Source organism: Malaya genurostris, chromosome 1, assembly GCF_030247185.1.
Source record: "Malaya genurostris strain Urasoe2022 chromosome 1, Malgen_1.1, whole genome shotgun sequence".
NCBI classification, from domain to species: Eukaryota; Metazoa; Arthropoda; class Insecta; order Diptera; family Culicidae; genus Malaya; species Malaya genurostris.
In genome coordinates, this window is record NC_080570.1 from 112,979,744 (window position 1) to 112,986,707 (window position 6,964).

Below are 6,964 nucleotides of genomic sequence, written 5' to 3' on the forward strand. Positions count from 1 at the left end.
TACCCAAGGTAGACTATCCAATATCCCAGTTCGAGACATTCTTGCTTGTCGTGACCTTTCATACATGAAACTTATTTATCATTTCATAAAGAAAACTGGAGTTTCAATTTAATAAAGGCCCCTTTCAAGACTTAGTTCTGATCCCAGCTGCGTCCATGAGTTCAACCAATAGCTAAATTAGAATAAAAATAATGTAATGATACAAACAAACTCGAAACAGTTTATGAAATTATTAACAAAATGTCTGAAAATAACAGCTTATTTTATAATTTATAGAAGTTAATCGTTTGGTTCAAATAATATTTCCGAGTAGATTTCATAATTATTGACGAGTTACCTAAGATGATATTTAAGTAATAAGAGAATATGTTTTAATAAATGCAAAACGTTGTGACTATGTTAGAATTAAATTAGGATAAGAATATTATGTAAAAGTGATGCTACGGCGAAGAAAAACTTATGTAAACTGCCTTAAGAAATAAACGTATTTATGAAAAAAAAAAAAAAGCAAAGGACAATACTTTGAATATTAAATGTGTAACCTCTTTTGTCAAAGTTTCGAAATTCGAGAAAAAATAGGGCCGAACTTATTTATACCCCTCATACTTAATCTAACAAAGCTGTTCCTAATTTCAAACAAATCCAAATCAAGGTTGATATAAAACACATGAATATAAAACAACGTTAAGCAAGTTAAGATAACAAATGGGTAGGTCAAAAGTTTGATTAGCGAAAAAAATAGATCAACTGGAATCGGCTCAGTAATCTATACTGATAGGCAAAATAAAGTATCAACATCATCGATTCTTAGATTACTAAAGCTTTTCACCGTTATGTTATATTATTTATAATTTGTTTTTTGAGTTGCTCGTACGAAATGCTGACAAAAAAAATCACTTGAAAAACTAGGAGTGGCTAATCTCAGAGACATAACCGCGAGATTGACGTTGGACTGTTTTCGAGTTATATATTAAAAAATTGTATCTTCGCTCAGAGCCAGCTAATGGTTCTTGGTAAATTTTGTTCATGGCTTAATGTGTTGGTAAATTTTGTTTTGAATCATCCGCATTCTATACCTAATTGATCGTCGCACAAAGGGTAAAAAATCATTAAAATGATCCTTTATGGATTGAATCCTTAACGTCAACCTTCCACGCGTTAGAAAATCCGAATACCAAAATCGCACATTTCACTTTCCACCAGAGTTTAAAATTGTCACGCATTCTCAATGAAAGAATACCATCCAACAACCTCATATTCGTTTTTTTACTGTCTCATTCGTAACTGACCGCATCCAAAAAGAACGAAGAGAGACGAAGCTTTTTTGTCTCTAATTCGAACAAAAATGAGAGTGCCAACGTCACTCGTTTCTCTATGACAATATGAAACCGAACTAACGGCTGTAGGGTGAATCAGTAGATTTTCAATTCTCATTCTTTCACCGACTTTTTGAAAATCTGTGACGTTTGGCTATAAAGAGTGTTTAAAATATGATAAATCAAGATAATTACACCCTAAAACCTCTTTGGGAATCGAAACTACTACGGAATCGAGCATCAACATTGTTTTTTGTCACCGATTCTTAAAGCTCTGGTTGAATATGGATACTGTACAGTATTCTGTTTTCACTGACAACCGAAAATAATTTGAAGGGCAAATGAAAAAAAGAAAACCATTTTGAAACTACTGTTCCGCTTTTATTGTTGACTGGACATGGATCTCGGTCTCATAATTTGCAAGCGTAGCTGCGTATATATTGTATGTATTGCTTGAATGATATACTTTCGAAGCATTTTTCTAATGTACGAAGTCTGTTTCCGTTGCCAAACCGTCTCTTTAGTCAGTGATGTTCCGCAACTAGCATACTGCTCGTTATATTGACAACAATCTTGTAACATTTTCCTAAAATAAGCAACAGCTAATAAACTAACAGGGAAAATGATATCTATAAATCAAATCTGGAGTAATTTCGTAACGCTTTCGATGTGTGAAATTCGTCAGTACAGTAAAGAAAGATGTAGTCCTACGTCAAATTACAGTGCCAAGAAAAAGTACCTCATTCAAGATAAAAATTGCAGTGTGTTCATTTCAAATTCAACCAAGCAATTGAGAGAAATTCAAACAATAACCAGGTGTGCACTTTGTTTTGCATATCAGTGTAAACCCGAGTCGGGGTCAAAACCTTATTGGAAATAATAGCGAGTTCCGAACCTAATTGGATTATCGGGATTCTTGTGATCTTGCGCTCGAACTTCCATACTATTTCGTGTGAAATATTGTGCAATAGTGACTTATAATAAATTTTAAATAGTTTGATGAACTTCGATATTTGTTCTCTGTTTCCATTTCGTGTTATTTTGTCACAAATAACAAATCTTTTTCCGTAGGTTTTAGTACTTCTTAGAAAACTTTTACCCGTACCCGACCCGAACCCGAGATTAATTTTTCTTCCAAACTCGACCCGAACCCGATAAAAAAAATATGCAAACCTTTACCCGTAACCGAACCCGGAAAACGTCCCGAAACTAAAAAAAACATTTCCCAAGAGAAAAACCGAAGCCCGAAAAAAAACAAAAAATCCGGCACCCGTATCCGAACCGAATCCGACAAACATTTTTCTATACCCAAACTCGACCAATAGTCGTTCGGGTCGGGTTTCGGATACAAGTGAGTTATTATTAATTTTGAAGTTTGGCACTTTCAATACGACATCGTTACACAAGTCGAAAAATCCAATGAATTTACTACTTATAAATCTTTTTTGTTGAATATTTCTAAAACTCTAATAGAATAAACAAACACATTTTAGATATGTTTTTGCAGAGTTGTTTTATTCAAACTTCTTTCCGATAATAAATTTCCGCACATTGTTCTTAAAGCAACCTAACAAAACAGATTGCCGATGGTTATATACGGTTTGCTGAATTTGCCACATCCTTAGATCGCCTGATACACCAGGCATTTCTGTCGACTTTCTTCTTCCGGAACATCCAGGCTGGATATACCGACGAAGAACTACAAGCCGGCGATCTACTTTGCATAATCTTTAATGTACGACTCGTCGTCCTTGACGATGCATTTTGGCTGCACCAAACACTCGTAGAGCATGCGGGATTTGTCCACTGTATTTTGTAAATGGGTTTGGTTGGATGTCTCCCATAGCTTGAAGAGTGCGGCACGCGTCATTATCTGCAGGACGAACCAGACGGAAGGCCACGTCCAAAATCGTAAGGTTCGGATTGCGCTTGAAGTAATCGCTTACCTTTCTTGCGCTTTTTTTTTTTGCTGCCAGCTCACCGCTTGGTCGTCGGGACTCCTTGAACGATTTTAGCACACGCGCCAACTGTTTGGCAAACCACCTGACCTGGATTTGCCCTGCACCCATAATTTTTTGCGAAGCACATTTTACTCGGAAGTCATCTCGACAATTACATGAAAAATTGTGACGAAATTGTGTACATGCAATCATTATACTTTAAACTAGTTGTACTCAAAATTTCATAATTTTTACCCATACAATGAGAAGTGTTTTTTTCTTCGAGTTTAGTCGTTAGGTACAGTTGGACTCATTTGAAGTTGCAGTAAATTCCCAAATCACGTTAATCTGGTTGATGGAGAACACTTTCGGTTCGGTGTACAAATTGATGGACATTCACTAGACAACGTAAATGTACCAAATTAATACATTTTCCGTATACATTTTTGAATTGTGGTTCTTGCACTAGCTTATATGAATGTTACATGTTTCAATGTTCTGTTTCATTTTTTTCAATAGCCTGTCTAGGATAAACTTTGAGCTGAACAGTTAGCTTAGAAAATGAACGATTTCTTATAATGCCCATTTTATTGTACTCAAATCGTTGTTATTTCAACACAAAACGCAATGCATAAATTCGTGTCATTTTGTATATGCAATTTTTGCTCACGATATAACACGATCGAACCCACTGTGCACTTCTCACACCGCCACCATACGAAACAGCAGCGAAAATGATGAAAAAGTTACTTGAAACTTTTTCAAACTTCGGTTATTTCAACTAAAGTTTTAGTTACCTTTTCAGATTCTTTATGAAATGTTTCTTGAAACACTGTTTTCAGTTCTAACTACCAAAGAAAATACATGCAATACATGGTGACTAGGTTAATCACGATAGTGACATATATCCGCACGTGATTACTAAAAGTCTGCCAAATAAACGCCAACGGATAACAAATGTTGCCCGGAGTCTGGTGTTTAGTTGTTTTCAGTTGAAATACACTTGGCCAGGCAATTATACTGAATTGAAATTTTCAATAAATTTCGCGAATTATTCTTTGGTTTTAGTTAAAATTTTCAGTTTCAATAGTTAACTTTTACCGAGTTGTTTAGTTAACTATGATTACCTATTAAACTATGACCCAAATCAAAGTTTGACGGATGGAAAGTTTTTTGGATTCGTTTTGCACTGAAAATAAAATGATAACAAGTAGTACAATATTTGCAATACAGAGAACGTAAGAAGAACTTCGAGAAAAAGTTACGTCGTTTCACAACATACTGGAACTGATATTTTTTGACTGAATGTATAAAAGAAATTACACACAATATTTGCAATACAGAGATCGTAAGAAGAACTTCGAGAAAAAGTTACGTCGTTTCACAACGTTCGAACTGTCAATAAAAGTCATGTTCCAAAGTAGGGTTGCATAACTACTCAAATGTCATATTTTAACCAAAAGTTGAAATAATTCACGAAATAGTTCACCCACAAAGCATGAGTAATCCTCAGAGCCGTAACAGTGTAATACTGTAGTTTGTTCAGTTAGATTTTATTTTTTGACGTAGGACTACGTCTTTCTTTCCTTTGCTCATATGGGTTTTTTTTACAAACGAGTTCCACAATTCGGTTCTTCTAAAGACAAAAATTTGGGATGCAACGTAAAACCTTGGTATTACATTCCATTTAGTAGAATTTTATTTTTATTTCAACAGACTTCGCAGCCGTTTCTTAGCGTACAGAAACATTGCATGGCTGGTACTACGATCCTACTGATACTAAGCCATATCTTTCCAGATCAAAGCTTGTAATACCAGTATCCTATACATTGAACCGCCAATCCGGGTTAGTAGGTAGTCGAAGTATGAAAATCCAATATAAATGCCTTCAACAAGAATCGCATCAATATTGAATCAATCCGCACTGTGAGCAGTTCTACTGCGGAATAATTTTCACTCCGACTTTAAGCATATGATCTTTGTATTGAAAAAAACTCACAAAATAAGGTAAAATATTGTAAAAATAATATTAAAAATGCTACGATATAATAAATAGCCCTTTCCAGATCTCCAAAGCCTCAAGAGGTCCTTTTCTGAGGCCCAAAAATATCATAAAAAAAGAAATTGAGTAATACAGAATTTTTAGTTAATTCGACTGTAGTAGGACTCGAGTCAATCTCTCGGTTATGTCTCTGACATTACCTACTCCAAGTTATTTTCATTAGTATCAAATGAAAGAATCAAATTTAACAAAGAGCATACAATTTCGCTCATTGAAAATGTATCAACTACACGATAATCTCTTCGTTTTCCAGAAGCTTGTAAATTATTGCTGCAACGGAATTGAATATTCCGTTCTAATGTCCGAATCTACTGGTGAATGATTCCGCACAAGCAACTTCATATGAAACGGACTGAAAACAATTAAAATTAATTACTTTGAAAACAATATAGACTGTACCAAAAACGCTAATCGACAGCCACTTCGAAGCTGCTAATTCGATCAGCCTCAATCAACGCACTTTTCCGTCTCAACCGTTCACGACTAATTTTAACTGCCTGCGGGAGTCCTACCTACATAATCGGTAAAATCAATACAAATTAACGCACTTCCTCCACCGGATGTCTTCCCCGGTTGAAAGTTTTTGTTTAAATTATTCTCCAGTGTATTTATTTTCCAGATGGCCAGGGGAGAACAAAAACCACTTTGGTTCTGGCAAGCTGTGCCGAAAGGATGTAAAGCAATAACTTCCTTCCAATCGCCAGCTTGATTTCTTGGTTCCGTTTTTCACTTTGGAAACCAAACTTCACCGCAACGCTGTGGCCATCTGTTGCAATACATTCAGCTACCGAAATCAACCAAATCGAGTAGATCATTCAACAACCGGCTTTTTGAGTTCAACCATCAGCTACAGTTCGCAGTGAACCAGCCATAAATAAAAGCTGCTACTAAACTAGTGCAATGTTAATGTAAACCAATTATGAAATCCGAATGCTACCGTGGGGTATTTTCCACCAAACGGTCTTTAAATTCATTGCATAATTCGGTCCATGTTCAACTCCGAAAAAACCCATCAATCCGAGCGAGTTAATTAACGTTGCCCATTTTACATGTTCAAATATTCATTAAATGAAACCGAAAACTTTTCCCCGGTCACGAAAACGATAAGCATCCACGATAGAAGCGCAGATAATAATAAGTCCTGAAATATGCCTGATAAGCAGAGTCGAGCCGAGACAGAGAAAGTAAATGTCACCAGCCTTGGCAACCAGCCGTTTCCAAAAGACTGTTCCACGAAAATGAACTTTGGCAGATTCGAGCCTGTCTGTTTGCCAAATGATACTGAATTGAAATGAATTTAACGAGAGTTTTGTCAAAATGAGCTTTTCCAACGAAATGGATAAATAATAAAAAATCAAAATTATGACGGATTTAAAGAAAACTTCGTTTCAGATAGGCGTTGCGATGCATTGTTCCGGCGGACGATATTGTAGTTCACTGCAGTAGAATGGAACCGGTCTCAATTTAAGTGGAAGCTAAATGGTCACAGTCGGAACGGATTTCCGTCATTTTCGATGGAAGCTTCCAGTGTAGTCTGTAGCGATGAGGAAACGATTTTTTTTTCACTTCAACTCTCCGAAAAGTAATGATTTCCACTGTTTGACGATGTCCGGTTCAGCCAAAATCATTGAACCGTCAGTTTAAAA